Consider the following 16,129-nt stretch of genomic DNA (forward strand, 5'->3'; position numbering starts at 1 on the left):
GTAGCTGCATGCTGACTACCAAGCTCCATATTGCAAAGTGTTGTAAAGTTTTTGCTCTTCTATAAAATCAAGGATTTCTTTTTTTTTCCCACATGGCTTAATTCTGATGGTAGTTGTTGTTATTACTTAGAATCAGGGCTGATGGATATATTTTTAACTAAAATTCAGTGTATCGTATGCCACAATCCAAGATTGGGCTTGGATCAAACCAGGTACTGCAAGTTCACAGGAACATGACAAATTGCATATTGAAATTTTGCAACCATTGATTTTAAGACTTTGTAGAATTTTTGAACTGTGCTTTCATCCCTACATCTGTAGGCATGTATTTATACTAAATGATGTCGAACAGTTAATTTTTATACTCTTTTAAATATTCATTATTTTCACCTGGAGATTTGCTTTATTGAACTTGATTAAACGAACCCACCAGTACTTCAAAATCTTCTAAATTGTTTAAATGGATATCAGAGAAGTACCTACAACTTCCTGTCAAAATTAATTTCTGCTGGCATTTCAATGCAAAATTAAAACATTTAACTTCATGGTGACAGACTGCAAGGAAACTCCAGACTAGCTCAATGAAAGAAACCTGCTTCCCCCTTGGGGTGGGAACAAGCCCTGGCTGATCCAGACTGGAATGGTGCCCTCGGGCACTATCCAGAAAGGCTGAAGCTTTTTACACAGCTTGAGCACTTGTCTCTTTTATCCAGGCTGTTTTGTGAATTTTGTGGAAACTTCATATCCTCGATACACCTGGGAAGCCAGGTGAGATGAGAGCTAAGAGGAGAGTCCTGGTCATGTTTTGAAATGTTTGTAGCACCATGTAAAAGTGCTCACAGCGTCCTGCTGGGGAAAGCTTTGATGCTACATGGTGGTAGGTAGAGGCTGGTGTGGAGACGGCTGAAGGGGAACTGCTGGCCTCCTTCATAGGCACAGGCATGGACTGGAGAGAGGAAGGAAGAGAGGGAGCAAGGGGATGCAGCCCAGGGATGTGATGGGAGATGCTGGCCAGGCTGTGGTTGAAGCCACCTGGGCAACTGCAGCCAGGAGGGAGAGCTGTGGATTGCTACAAGGAATTAACAGTTTTTTACTTCTGGGTGTTACACTTGTGCTGGTCTGCACCTTCCCAGGGCTGAAGATAGCCACTGGCAGCAGGTGGGAGCCAAGCTCTGATGCTCCCTCCACCTGCATGGGCATCACTAGTGGCTCTCTGGGGTTCTCCAGGCTGCAACACAATGGCTGCTGGAGGGATTAGTTGGGAATTTCACTTAACAGGGATGAAGGACTGTCTTCTGGGGCTGGCTAATTAACAGGATTTTACTCTAGTAATTAAATAGCAGTTTGTTGAACACAACTTAGTTGATAAAATCTTTGGAAAACATAACAATTAGCAGGCAAGGAACAGCAGCTTTGCCTCAAAAGCCTGTCCCCAACCAGTTGCTGGCATGGTTTTAACCTTTCATTCCCCAGCAAAGACAGCGTTGACTTAATTTATTTGGGTTTGCTGCTGTTGTTGGACAGCTTGTTCACCCTCTGCTGTCACAGCAGCTGGTTCCTCTAGGGCTTCATCTCAGCTGCAGGGGCTTGAGATGTGCCACATGTTGCTCCCTCTGGCGTTGCATTCTTAAAAGCCAGTGCTGGAGGACAGGCATGTTTGCCACCAGTCAAAAGAATATTCTTATTTTTATATTCTTCCTATAGCAGATTAACCAGAGGGGATGAAATTTAAGAGTTGTCTTAAAATATAAACGTGACAGAGGAAAATTATTGATCCCACACAGTTTATGCAAACCCTCTCATCTGCACACACACACAGAAAGGGGAGGTCCTTTCAGCTGGAAATCGTTCCTGTCTTCACCTCTCTACTTTTCCCCGTCTTATAATGATGCTCTTAGGACAAGAAGGATGAGGAAATGAGATTAGACAAACAGTGGGAGATTCCACAGTTTGCCATAAAAGCCACCTCCAATCGTTGCTACACTTTGACAGCTCTCAGTTTCTTAATTTGACAAGTTAATGAACACTGGATTATTTCTGAAGCCGTATGTACCACAGTGCAGGGGAATGGGGACTGCGCTTTGCACCAGGACTACCCACATCAGCACCTTCCTCCCACCTAGGCTACAAAATCTCATCCCTGGGAGGTGTGTGCTGGAGCCTGGGGCAGGAGCTGGGGTTGGGAGCTGTGGTGTTAGAGCAGGGCTCTGCACGATGCTCCCATGCCAGGAGACAAGTGGACCTGCCTCGGGTGTGTGTGTCATCTCCAAGAAGCTGTACAACAGTTTTTGACCTCCCTGTGTTTTGCTTGGCTGGGCAGGACATTGTTTTCTTCCACTCTCCCTGAGGCTGTGCAGACAGTGGAATGGGCTGGCCAAGCCAGCCAAGCTAAATACAGCAGGAGACATCCAGTTTGCACCTCCCAGGCACAGCATTCCCGGAGTGGGTGAGTTAGCATCCATGCACCTGCATGGCTCTGAGTCCAGCCTGGTGCTCTGCTCCTTGTCAAGGGGCAGGAAAAAGGGCTTTAAATGTGGGGAAACTACCAGCTGTTGGGAGCAGTGTCAGTGGGAAGTGCAGCAGTTCTGGAGCAGTCCTGGGGTGTCCCTGCACGGTGGTGAAGCCAGGAGCAGAGTTTCAGGTTTTACTGCTCCCTCTCCAAACTGCCTGTTGCAAGCCCAATGCCTGTGATGTGCTCTGTCTCATGGAGGAACTTGGAGAGTATCCATCAGCACACTGAGGCTCCATAAATAAATAAGCACATGGGAGCAGGCTGGAAGGGAAGGGCAAAGTAGGTATCATTCATCATATGAGGGGGCCTGGAGTGTGTTCAGCTCATAATGTGTAACAGAGTTATGAACAGGCATGGGATGGATCCCCTTCTTTTTGGATCATGATTCTGTCTAATAAACATGCAAGACAATTTGTATAAAATAGTGAGGATTCTTTCCTAGAGAAGTCATTTAAAGCTATATTTGCACATCAGTGAACAGCTCAGAGGAATGTTTTGTAGTTACATTGCCATACAAGTGTGCAAAGAGAAAAAAACCACAGTCAGCAAGTGATGGATGGTGCATGTAATCCTGTGCCATGATGTGCCCTCCCTGGGTAATCACAGTCCATGGCCTCCCACTAGGGAGGCACCCATCCTGGCACCCCTGCCTCCCCGCTGAAGCTTTCACAGCCATGGGGTAGATCACGTTGTAAATCCCATCAAAGGTAGAAGGGATTTTTCCTGCATGCCTTTGGTCACAAAATAGGGAGTTTGGAGTAGGAAAATCCTGACCCAAATACATTAGCACTGCTGGCTCTTAGTAGCTTTTCAAAATAATATTTGCCTGTGAAGGGACAGGGTGGCCTGCCAGGTTAACTGGTTAATCATCCTGCATTGTGTGGCACAGGCACAGTCTGCACAGAAAGCTTAATGGCTTTTTTTCTTTTTCCACTTTGCAATAATTTTGTGGAGACTTTTTGTTTTGTTTGTGTTCAGTATTTCCCAACCAGCTTGTTTGTCACTCTCTACATCTACACCCTGCAGGAGCTACAGGACCACCACTCTTCTGGTTTTATGTCTCAGATCCCCCACCTTCTTGCTGTAGCTGTGTGGTGGGGGTGAGCTGGTAACTTTCCTGGAGTTTCTCCCAGCAGGCCATCTGATCAGGGGAGCCCAGGGCAGCCCTTCTCCGTGTTTTCAGAAGTAATTAGGGTGATGTTTTTCCCTCTGGACTCAAGCTAACTACAAAAGTGATGTGAGCATCTTCATTGCCCTCATCTCCATCCTTCCTGCTTCTTAGAAAAGAAGTTATCTCTGCTGATTACTCTCCATCTTTGAGCATCCTTGGAAGGCTCTTAAGTTTCTAAAGTTCTTCAGTAATTACCAAAATCTCTTATTTAATATTTGCCTTTTTTATTTTAATAGACAGTTTATAAATTTAAAACCTCAACTCCTCAACAAGAAAACGCCTGCAAAGAGCTGAAAGCAAGTGGATCTCCTGTGAAAGGCTGGCACTGGAGCTGCCATAAGATGGCACTGCGACATCAGGCATGGAACTGAGCCACTCCATCCTGCCGGGGTGTGCGAGGAAGTACCTTCCTGGAGGGAGAAAAAATGCCAAGGAAGAGAAAGGACTTATGTAAGGATAATTCTGCTATTAGTCAGGAGGAGCTGTCATGGAGCCGTGTCTGGACTGGACTTTTCCTGCTTATACAAAGCACATAATGCTGTAGGAATTCATGTATAAACAGTGCAAATAAGAGGGAGGGTGGTTAAATTATGAACAGCAGTAGGGAAATAGATTTTCTTTAACTGTTGCTGGCAAATTCAGAAAGTCTTTGATTTCTGGGGGATTTCTGAACACAACTGCATGCTAAAAATAATAATGGTATAACTTTTTTCTGGACTTGTGTATTTCTCCCTTTGTTTGAGCACACAAAAAGCTTAAAACAATCTGTAGGAATAGGGAGAAGCTGTCATGGCTGGGCAAGTTTGCAGCTGGAGTGGGGCTGGCTGTGCTGCTCCTGTGTTTCTCCTTAAGGATGGGATCTCTTCCTGGGGCTCTGCACTCCTGGTAGGACATAGGAAAAGCACTTTATGTCCACAGTGGGGCAAAGCAGGCTGCTCCTCACAGTGCCAGGTAAAACTGTTGGTGTCAGGTGACATCTCTGACACCACAAACTAAACACTCTTGAAAAACTTTTTGCTAACCATTTTGCCCAAAGCCAGGCAGAAATAATGGAATGGAGCATGTGACAACTTCTAATTAATTTTAATTAGAAATACTGCGCCATGGAGGGAGCATCTATTTGCTGTGGGTTGCTTCTCCCCTATCTTGAGCTAAATGGAATATCTGCCTTTCCCTCTCTTCTCCTCACCTAGGAATGAGCTCTTCTGTTGCTCAGGCAGGCCCTTGTCCAGCTCTGACTCTTGGAAAGTGAACACAGATCATCAAATGCATTTCTGCACTCAGAAAGTAAGAGAGGGCTGCATCTCCATGGCTTCGCTATGGTGCTGACCAGGTCAGAAGCAATTCTGAAGAAATGGGCAAAGCCCATCCAGGTGAGTGGGCTGGGGCTGGTGTTTCCTGTTTCCTGCCCCACGGCATGAGGAGGGATTGGTAACTGAGACCAGCGGAGGGATTTTTCCTTGCTCATGTGTTAAACCACCATCTCGGGGACTTGCATTTTCCTGGGGTCCCAAGGAGGGAAAAGAGCTTTGATGAGGAGTAGCCTGGTGCTGGGGCCAGCTTGTCAGTGGAGAAGCTCTTTCAAGGCTGTAACAGGTTGCAGAAATCCACCTGAGCTCCGAGACTCCACCGCTGCCACTGCTGTTTGAGATATCCTTTTCCCAGGCACCCTGCCCATTACATAAAGTACAACAACAAAAAAAAAGCAGCCTCTTGTACTTGACCCACATTTCTCCAAGGTCTCTTTTTTTTCCCTATTTTTATCCTCAATATTTCAATCCAGACAAGGAGCAGGGACAGGACATGTCTCCTTCCCGTGCCGCTCTGAGCCTGGCAGGCAGTCACTCCTCCCGGTACTGCTGTACTTGGGATTGGGCTTTTTTTCTCCAAAGGCGCAAAACTTAGTTTTTGAGGATGTTTTTTAAATGGGACTTTGGGGAATAATTATCCTTTATACTACTTCAAAGAAGTCCCCAGCACGCTTAGCTGTACCCTCAGAGGACTGTGTCTGTTAGGAAAATACGCTGGCTTAAGCATCCTGTGAGTAATACAGACTTTGAGTGATGGTACTTAGTACAAATTGGCCAACGATCACATGCCTGAGTCTCCTAAAGCCATTCAGGAGATTTTTGCACCAATTGCAGTCTATTCATCAAAATAAGATGCCAATAAGTAAAGCATTACAAGGCTTTCAGAGGGGAGTGTGCAGAGTAAAGTAGGGGAATTCTGCCCCCAAATGGATATACAATCTTATGACAAGGATTGTGTATTAAAAAAGGGGCAATGCCTTGGCTCCTGGCCATCCTGTGATCCTAGGGATAATGCTTTATCTCCGTTATCTTTCAGCTGCTTTCCTGCCTCTGCCACATGTGGACATTGAATCGATATTAACAGTCAACTCCAATAGTAAACCATTTTTAAGAGAGCGTGTTTCTTGCTGCCTATATCCTGAGCTCTTGAGTTCAAGTTTTCCAGCTTTTTCTCCATGACTCTAAGGATGCAGCAGGTACCCTTCCTATTCTTACTACCTCTCCAAGTATTTTTAAGGGGAAGCCAAGCACCTTGGCTGTCTGACCCTAGGACATGGTGCTTTATGGAGCCAGCTCGCTGTAGTGAAGCCTGCAGGAGCTGGCAGCACCATGGTGGCAAATCATAGGGTTGGGGTTTGCCTGTGAGGAGCAACTGGTGCAGGCAAGAGACCTCTGACTTCACAGTCGAGTTGTCTGTATGTACCTGTAGCACTGATCCAGAAGCTGGCATGGGGATTTTTGGCTGCTGTGGTCATCCCATGGAGGAGCTTATGCCGCTGTCCAAGAGGACAAGTCTGTCATGGTGAGGGGCCCAGGCTCCCTTAGGTGGCAATGGCAGGGAGGTGGCAGTAGTCCATGGTCACAGGGATGCCTGAGGGACACCAAAATCAAAGCCCATTAGGCTTTTGAATGGGAAGGCAGAAGTACAGGGAAGTTCTTCCCTGCCCAGACCATTTCCATCCCTGCCCACTGCACCCACACCGGTGTGTATGAGTTTGTGTTTAAACCATTACAAATGCAAATGATCCCTCTCAATTACAAAAGCCTGATAGAACTGGCATCTTCGAAGGAAACTCTGAAAGAGCTCCTGGCACAGCTCTTCTTCAAATATTTGGAAGCTTTGCTAAGTCTTCTGTAACAAAGACAGGCACAACCTCCTGCTCCTCACCACCCTCCCTCCTGTGAAGCTGATGCTCTGCCAGAGTATATCGAGAGAATTTTCACTGCTTGAATGGTGACACTGAGGGGTGGCAGTAGATGGAGATGCCACCTGGGACAACAGCAAGGTTGTGGTGGCTGCACTGCCGCCCACTGCAGAGCAGCACCTTGGGGAACACCTTCCTTTGCTTCAGCACCCAAGTTTCCCTCCTGATTTTCCTGCTGCGTTGGCCTGAACTTTGTTTCCCTATTCTCTGCCTCAGGCTCTCTCTGCACTGAAGATGCTCCGGGGCAGTGAGCTGTGATCCAGCTTCTCCTCTCGATGACCCTGGCTGGGCACTTCTGCTGTAAAGATGGGTGTGAACCATTTAAAGAGCACATCCCCCGGCAAATTAGAGCAAGTGGAAATGAAAGGTTAAATAAATGCAGTGGGCACTGCACACACTCTGGTAATACTTCCACAGCAATGAAATGTACTATTTCAGATTTGGTATCTGCTATCAATTGAGATTGAAGGTATTGATCCAGGTTGATTTCTGGGGACAGTCAGTAAGTGGAGGGGTAATTGACTGTCATGTTCCTCATTGATTGGGCACCACAGTTCACAGCAGCAAACGTTATTTTCAAGCACTTTGCAGCATCTCCTTTAATAAAGAAATACAGACTTTAAGTAACAGTGATTTATGTGCAGTGCCATTTAGAGGGTGGGTGAGGACATTCTTAGCCAACATATCCTTGCCTTAAACAAACGGAAAGGTGTCACCAGGAGAGTGCTGGAGCAGGAAAACATGGATTTTGATTTGCACGTGTGTCACTGTCAGCCAACACCCTGCTGTGGGACCATCCCACTCCTTGCTGCTTGGCTGCAGCAGATATTAACAGAGGGCCTCTGAGACAGCAAAGGCACTGCACGTGGGCCATGGGCCAGGAGACTGTGACCTCCTCTCCAGGGTGTTTGAAATGTTAAAGCAACAATATTTTATACCATGTGTTCTACGAGGGCTTGTTAGCAGCTAATCCAGAAAAACTGTCCTGGGAGAAGAACAAATTAGGAAACATCCCAAGTTGCTGCAATCAAATGCACAAAAAGCTCATAGAGAATTTTCACATACAATCAGAAGAATGGAAAAATTACCTTATTCGCTGCCATGTACTTCAGATTAATATAGACAAACATTATTCAATCTTAATACTTAGGGTGACCATAAAGCCTCTTTCTGTACTTACCGGGAACAGGCAGATAAAATGGCTTTTTTCTTGGAGGAGAGACTGGGGTAGCAGTCTGCAAACAATGTGTGCTAGTGGTTTTTAACAATCTGTACTATCTGACATTGCAGTCCTTCATCTGCAAGCTCTTTTGGATAGAAACTGCTCTCTGTGAACAGAGGTCCAGTGAAATGAATGGATTGAGTTGTTCAATGAATTCTGGTACCTAAATACCCTAATGAACCTGGCTGTGGAGGAGGTTCAGGGCTGAAGGTCCCAATTTTGACTCCACAAAACCCACAACTGGTTACATTCCAGTCATGGCTAAAGCAAAGCAGGCTCCAGAGTTACTGTACATGCTGGTTTCCCACCTGAACATTGTTTACAGGCAGATTTGGAGGCTTTTTTGTGTTTGTCTCAGATTTCCCAATGTCTGGCAGCCTGTTGGGAGCTGCCAGATGTCCAGAGACGCTGACCTCGCCTGCTAAGCATGCACAAGCTCTTTCACTGCAGGCTCAAAGCAAGCCCAGTGCCTCCAGCACCACGGGGTTGGCCATGCACGTGGTGTCTGGCCCTTTGAAGAGTGTGGAAGAAGCCCAGGAGATGCCAGGGATTCTGTCTACAGCCAGCTTCAGTCGGTGTGATGCATCTTGAAGTCCTTGTCCTAATGGGCAGCACTATTTGTTCATGTAATTTTAGCTTCAGGAGCAATATAGTGGTGGGAAAACATATGCAGGAAGAAGCCAATGTATTTTGTGAATGTGCATAAAGCATGAAGGCAACTCTGACAGATCTGTGTCAGTGTGTAGCCTCTGTTCCTCGAGCCCCAAAGCTGGCTTTTTCCTTACAAATGGGACTTAATAAGCTACCCTTGACTTTACCCAGATTTCTCACTAATTTCCTTCCCAACTTTCAGGTGGTCAAACCCCGTTTTGGTGAGTTTTGGGCGCTTTTCACACACTGCAGTTGCTAAGCTGAGTCGAGCTGTTCCTCACCTTGGGTTTCGATCTGTTTAACAGCTCAGCCCAAACTGCTTTTGGTTTGCTTTGTCTTGACTTTTTGGTGCAGCTGGTGAACTGAAACACCCATCTCTCGTGTCAAGGGCAGGACTGACTGGGGAAGTCACTGATGCCACCGAAATTTCACAGTGACAGGCGGCAGCCCCGCGGGCATCGCTCATGAGTCAGCCATGCCGCGGGGCAGCGAGGGCGCCTGAAGAGGTTTCTCATCCCACCCAAGTTTCCTTTCTTGGGAAGCAGGGTGGCTGTGCTGGGGTGTGTGGGCTGTGTGAGCTCCCAGAGAGTCAAACCCAAACTGAGCTGACGGAATAGCTGTAGTCTCAAGCACCCCAGCAAAAACCTACAGTGCTGGAGGCTTAAACTGCTGATTATACATAGCAGGCTTGCCCTGGGTCACAGTCGAGGTGCTAGCTCAGACCATGGCTAAAAGTGCAAGAGAAACAGAAAAAAAAATGCTGTGCTAGATGGGGTCAATGCAGCAGTCACTTCAGAGAGGTAAAACCTACAAACAGCAGACGTGTTGCTTACTCCCCCTCATTTTTTTTCTGTTAAATCCAACGATCCCATACTTGTGGGTTTGTGGAAGTGTAAGACTGGGATCCCCTCCGACCCCTCTTAAAATATCTTGTGTGAGGGTTCCACACATGCTTTTAGTGAGCAACTGCACTCTTTGATTGCATCTACTGAAGAGGGGATGATGAGAAGGAGGACGATGAAGGCTGTCTGAACCAGTAGTTAACACTAAAGGACAAAATATTAAAAAGTTCCAATGCCAAAGCATTATTTTACACAAAATAAGAAGCATTTCTCCTTATTGAGTGGATATATTGCAGGAATATATGACAGGACAAGCAGAGCAGAAGCATGCCACAGTGAAACAAGAGTTAACATCAAATCAGTCCTGTGAAGGATCATTAAGGATGTGGAGTCTAAATGTGTGGTAAAATTACAGCATCGTGCAGATGCTCCTATACATCTTATTTTACATATTGCAAAGTATAGAGATAATTCCTAGTAGCAAATGCACAAAGACCAACCCATCCCACAGTGAATGCACATTTGGATTGTTGGACAAGGTGAATTTTGAGGGGTGGGGAGGACTGAGCCAAACTGCTGCTACCTGGGATTACAGCTGCCTTTTCACCTGACACCAGGACGTGCCTCCCCACCTCAGCCCAGGCATGAGTACAGGAGGGACAGATCAACAGGGAGTGGAAGGGTTAAATAAACAACAGAACCAGGACTAAGTAGGTAAATAGGTAAATACTGAGGAATTCTCTTCTTTAACATGTATATATATTGTAAAAAAATTTAAGGCAACATTCCTCCTGCTAATTAGTGTTTCCTCGGCACTGCGAAAACTACAGCTGTAGGAAGAATTCAGGAAAAGTAATCAGCAGCACAATTAAGCAATCTGCCATAATGACAGAACACAACATTAGGGGTAGAATAATCAGAAACATATATATTTTTCCTTCTTGATTTCATTTCCCACCCAGTGATTTGCCTTTGCAGGGTGTTTATAAAGCAAAGCCTGATAGAACTGCCCATATTTGTCTGCTACAGCTTGTAGACCTTGCTCCAGTGAGGATGCCCCTCCTGCCAACCACTTACAACTAATGTTATTTTCACTGTAATTTTTGAAAACCTAATGTTTGATCTGCTTTAATCCTAATTTTGCCATCCTGTCTCATAAACTCCATTCATTCCTTTAAGTTAGAGGGCCCAACTCCTGTAAGTGGAAGGTACCCAGATGAGAAATCCTGGAGCTAAGGTCCCTTTTTTTCCTGCCAGCCATCCCACCCAAGGGAGCAGATCAGGGAGATGCTTCACACCGTGTTTCTGTAACCTCCAGCTCCTGCTCAGGAGAGGAAAACGCCTCCACCTGTGAGCAGACAGTGAGGGGAACAGGCCTGACCTGCTCCATCTGCACAAGCTGTTCTCCCAGAGCTCCCTCAGGCTACAGGAGCCCATAAGGTAAGCTCTCCTCCAAGGAGGTGGTTTGGAAGGGAGAAGGGAAATATGGCCCTTGAGAAAGGGCTCCCATGCATTTCAGCTCTCTGCCAGTGGATCAAAGCTGGTTGGAATGAAGCCACAGGAGAGAGGAAAGCTTGTGTGTTGCTGTGGGGAGGTAGCTGTTCTCCTTGGGCTCTGCTCGGGGGGTTTACTGGCTGCTGGGAGAGGGCTCTTGTGAAAAACTGGGAGAGAAACAGTTTTGGTGGAGTCAGGAGTGATCTGTGTGCCCTACTAGCTACAGGCATTAATAGTGGGACTCAGTGAGTTTTGTGGTGGTACTTCCCAGGAGCTGGTGATGGTGTTACTGGAGAAGGCACCAGCCTTTCCCTGGGAGGTGGGAGCACTGCAGTGGAGTTGCAGGATCCTTCCAGGATGGTGGAGCAGGTGGGATTGCTGCTGAAGGTGTCTGGATGGAGTAGTTATGATATGCTCTCTTCAGCTGGGGTGTGTTGATGCCCTGTTATCCTCCCACAATCATGGATTTCCTCCCATTCATTCCCAGATGGAGCTTTTGCTTATAAGTGCCCCTTATGGAAAGAGTTGGCTGGTCCTGGAGGTTCTTAGAAGTGGCTCAAGTTTGTAACCTCTGGTATGAGGGAAGGCCTCAGGTGTTTAAATTTACATGTGGCTGCTAAAAACTTAGCTTCCAACAGAAATAAGTAGGAACTGTAAATATGTTACATTGAGGGATCTTTATAAAAGCAATTCTCTGGTTTGCATCCTACGTAACTCAATGAAATGACAACTATGTAGTTACATATTTTGAGAATTAAAATTTCATAATCAGATAAGTGCAGCTGGAAGCCCAGCACTTTGGTAACCTGAAAAACTTTTATTTTTGCCTTAAGGGATAAACTTGAGCTAAAAACTTTAAGAAACACATAACACTGAGAACGCAACACCTTCTCATATGCAGGAATATGTGAGTTCTACCTCCTTCAGGCACTAATGAAAAAATCTTGGTGCCACTTAAATCAGTTTCTGGTATTTCTTTGCATGGCAAAAGACCAGGTATCTTGGTGGCCAGATTCTTCTGTCACTAAGGCTGATGAAAAGTTACATTACCATGACCCCTTCCAGAGCTCTCGGATCAGAGCTGATATTATTCTGCATGTTCCTTTTTCATCTGGGATGCTGGCTTGCAAACAAGCACACACACACACACAGAGCTGTTCCTCCTATTCCCATGTTAGTGGATATCATTGGGAACACCAGGTCCAGGGAGCAGAGATGTGTCTATAAAACTCGCTCACGGAATCCCAAACCATAGAGGAATGCTGGGTTAATTTTTCATCTGAGTATCAGCTGAAAGTAATGTAAACCCCAAATTAATGCAGACAATGCCTAGTCTGGTCTGCAGGCCTTCTGTATTTTGGAATTCTTTTCTACTAAAACTCAATAAAAACATGGGGGTGGAAGGTGCTGCTGGGAATTTGCTTTTTGTTCTGCTTAAGTGCTGTATTTCTCAGCAGTCTTCAAGTTGCTCAGCATGAAGATATTGTTACATTAGAACTACCGTGGGTTTAACACAATTCGGAATTTGCAGGCAAATGGATGTATTGTGTTGGGGCTTATCCACAAAGGACTGTGAAACTACAAATTACAGCCCAGCTGCATTCTCTTATCTGGATTTTTTTTTCTCCCATGTGCCTGTGAGTCCTTCCCTGTTCACAAGCAGAAGGTGTAAGGAGAAACTCAAGTGAGAAAAAGAGACATAGGTCTGAACTCAGAAGGGACCCTGGCACTGGAGATCCTGCCCATGTCAGTGGATGCTGCATTGGGATGGGGTGACTGGTGCCTTGTCTCAGCTGGGTGCTTTCCATTTGCAGAGGATGTGATGCCTCTGGATTTAGTGGTTTTGTGATTGGCTGGGGACTTCTTTCTGCAATTCTCCCTAGAAAACTGTAGCAGGTGGGGTAATAGTCAACACATCCACTGAATGCTTCTCTGACAAGGAGGGAGAAGGGGGCTACTGATTCTCTTGGATTGCTAAATATGGAAGTAAAACGTAGGATCTACCCACGTTATGTTCTCAGCTGTTCTTCATCCTCATTCTTCCTCTTTGAAGTGAATGAAAAACCCCCAGTAGGTTCCTATGGGAGAGGCAGGAGGCACTTACACCCTACAGTAGTTTGAGACGAGGCTTTAGCAGCTCTTGCTAGTCCTGGACAGGTTTTACTGACCTTGTCCCAGTTACACAGCTGAGGCCAGGTTATGACCAGAGCTCTGTGCCACAAGCATGGACACCTGGCTTGGGGACAGCAGTAGAACAACCAAGGCTGTCTGGGCAGAGGTGCTGCACCACAGAGAGACAAGACAAGTTCTTGGCTTTCATTCTTCAAAGCAAAGGGCCATATTATCTGGTTTGAGTGATGCTCTGCACACCTGCTAGCCAGTAATAGGCTGAAAACTCAATGACCCCACTGTAATGTTGTTATGTTTATTTGCTTCCTTTCAAATGGCTGTTCCTATGAAGGATGCTGACAAATGGGACCTGAACTCATGCATTTAGTGGGTCAGGAAATAAATATATCAGAGACACAGTACTTCTTTGGACTCTTCTGAGACTTGGGAGTTGCTGGCCATTCTGTTTGCTGGCTCAGTTTAAGCAGCAGAAATGTCCATGTGTTCTGTCAAAGCACTTTACTTATGACAGGCTAAGTGCTGCCCTGAACTGGAAAACCATTCAGAGCAAATAAATGCATTAATTCAACGCAGAGTATCTTCTATTTGATACACACCACTTCCTAATCACTTTACTGAACATCTGGATTGCCTTGAAATGAAACCAGTGATGGCGTCATCTTCCATTTGGACATGGGATCCATTTCAGAAGGCTTTTTCCAGGAGAGCACCTCTTGGATCTTGGTATGATTTAGGTTGGGTCCTACAGGTCTAATCTAGAGTAACTACAATTAAGGGTTGCTTCATTGCCGAAAGAGGGCAGAAAGTAGCACACAGGAGCCAGCTGAGCCCTTTGGTACTTGTAGCCCAAATTGTAGATCATATTAAAAAGTGCAGATGTTACCAAGGAACAGGGATTTATGTCTGAAACAGGGTCTGTGCCCCTTTCTCCTAGGGCAGTACAGGTATGTTCTTGCAGAAGAAATGAGACTAATTAATTCTGACTGTTAACATGGTACAAGAGGCTGAAGTTAACCCTGTTGTGCTGGTAAAAGTTGCAAAGGAGCACAGAGGGTGCAGAGACACTGCACTGGCTGCTCTGTGTGAGTGACAGCGATGACTTAATGAACAAGAGATGCAGTCGCATTGCAACGACTCAGGCTCAGCTGAGCAACAGCAAGAACTATTTGCAACATCTTTTTGTCAACATCTGTTTGAGTTCATGAAAGTGGAACAAATCTCATTGATTTTTTTTTTCTTGTGTTGAAATTTTGCACAATTGTTTCTGTTATTTTGGCAGCCAAAATTATGCTGGAATGTTTCACCTTCTTTTTCCAAGTTTTTGAGCTGAATTGTTCAGTTGAGGTTTGTCACATAAACCATGAGATTTTAGTTCTGCTGCTAGCCAAATTATAATCTTTCTGTCATAAGCCTTTTGTTGTTTATTTCTTTTTCTTTAAAACTCCAGCTTCTGGAATCATGGGAATGCATGAAAATCTCTACTCCTGCTTTCTGTCATGTGTTTGTTTTCCCTTGAGTTTTTAGCACTGAGAACTGTGGAGAAACTTTTGGGTGTCATCTGAAAGATGAAAAATGGAATTCATTAAATGTCTTGGGTTTTTTCCTCCTTTTTTTTTTTTTTATTTTTTAAATACCACTGGGATAATATTTGGAAACTATGACTCATGATTTTCAATGTTTAGATTTGGCAATGCTGTAGTTCTCTGTGCTGCTTCCCCATGACCAGGAGTGTTGGAAGAAGCCATGTGGGGCTTGTCTCCATGGCCAAGTTCCAGCACAAAGAGCCAAGGTGCGAATTCACAGTGCCCTAGTTAGGCTGCACAGAGGATGCAGAGTGTGCAGTACCTGACCTTTGGAAGCATTCTCAGGCCATGTCTCTGTGACATCCAGCATGCAGTTCAGAGGCCCTAGAGCTCACAGCTTCAGCTCATGGACTGCAGGCAGCAGCAGGGCCATTCCATTCTTCAAACTGCACTTATTGGCATGGACACAGCTCTGAGGGGATGCTGCTGTGAGGGTACTGAGCACCTCCCAGCTGTGCTGTGCCATGTGGTTGTAGTGAGTGGGACACCTTTGGGTGCCCCAGGTGATGCTGAGCCTCCTCACATGCCCAGGGCTGGATTCTTCTCCTCCTGGCAGCCATTCCCTGTATCTGAAGGGGAAACTGAACTGGTCCATTTTCTGAGCCTGTTGGAGAGGACTTGTGGCTCTAGAGCTGACCTTTCCACTCAGCAGAAGCAAATGTGCTCAGCAGTACTCAAGGGCTGTGTAAGGAAAGCAGTGACCCCTGTGTGACCTCTGAGGGACTTAATGAGGCTTGTGTGACTTGGTTTAACACTGGAACTGGCCTGTGGGTTCCCAACCTTTAGATTGCTATGAGCATGGCTTGGCTCTGTGGAGTCACAGGGATGGGAAAACTCTTGGGCATCAAATGGGGAATACACTGGATGAGGATGGGATGACCTTGAGGGATCAGTTTGAAGTTCCTTTTGGCTGTCCCCATCAACTGTAGAGCAAAAAAGGAAAATGAGCCAGTGGGGCATACCTGGTAAAGGGAGACAAGGGGGAGAAGAAGCCACTCAGGAATTATTCAGCCCCTGGTGAAGAAAAAGCTGTGGTAGCTGCAGGATACTTACTGTACCCAACACCAAGTTTGAGCAGTAGCTGGGATAAAACCCAGGAGACAGAGATGGTGCTGCTAGAGCAGCTCCTCTGGCCAGGTCAGGTGGGAGGGAAGAAGCTGCTTTGGCTGGAGCCCCCTGGGAAGGGCGTTCTGCCCTGGGGAAACCAGGATGCCCCAGGGTGCACCGGGGTGGAGGAGGGCTGGGAGCAGGCTGAGGTCTCTGTCCCTCAGGAAGCCGGGAGGGATTTG

Source organism: Lichenostomus cassidix, chromosome 12 (genome assembly GCF_008360975.1).
Source record: "Lichenostomus cassidix isolate B80296 chromosome 12, HeHo_3.0, whole genome shotgun sequence".
In the NCBI taxonomy this organism is placed as follows: domain Eukaryota; kingdom Metazoa; phylum Chordata; class Aves; order Passeriformes; family Meliphagidae; genus Lichenostomus; species Lichenostomus cassidix.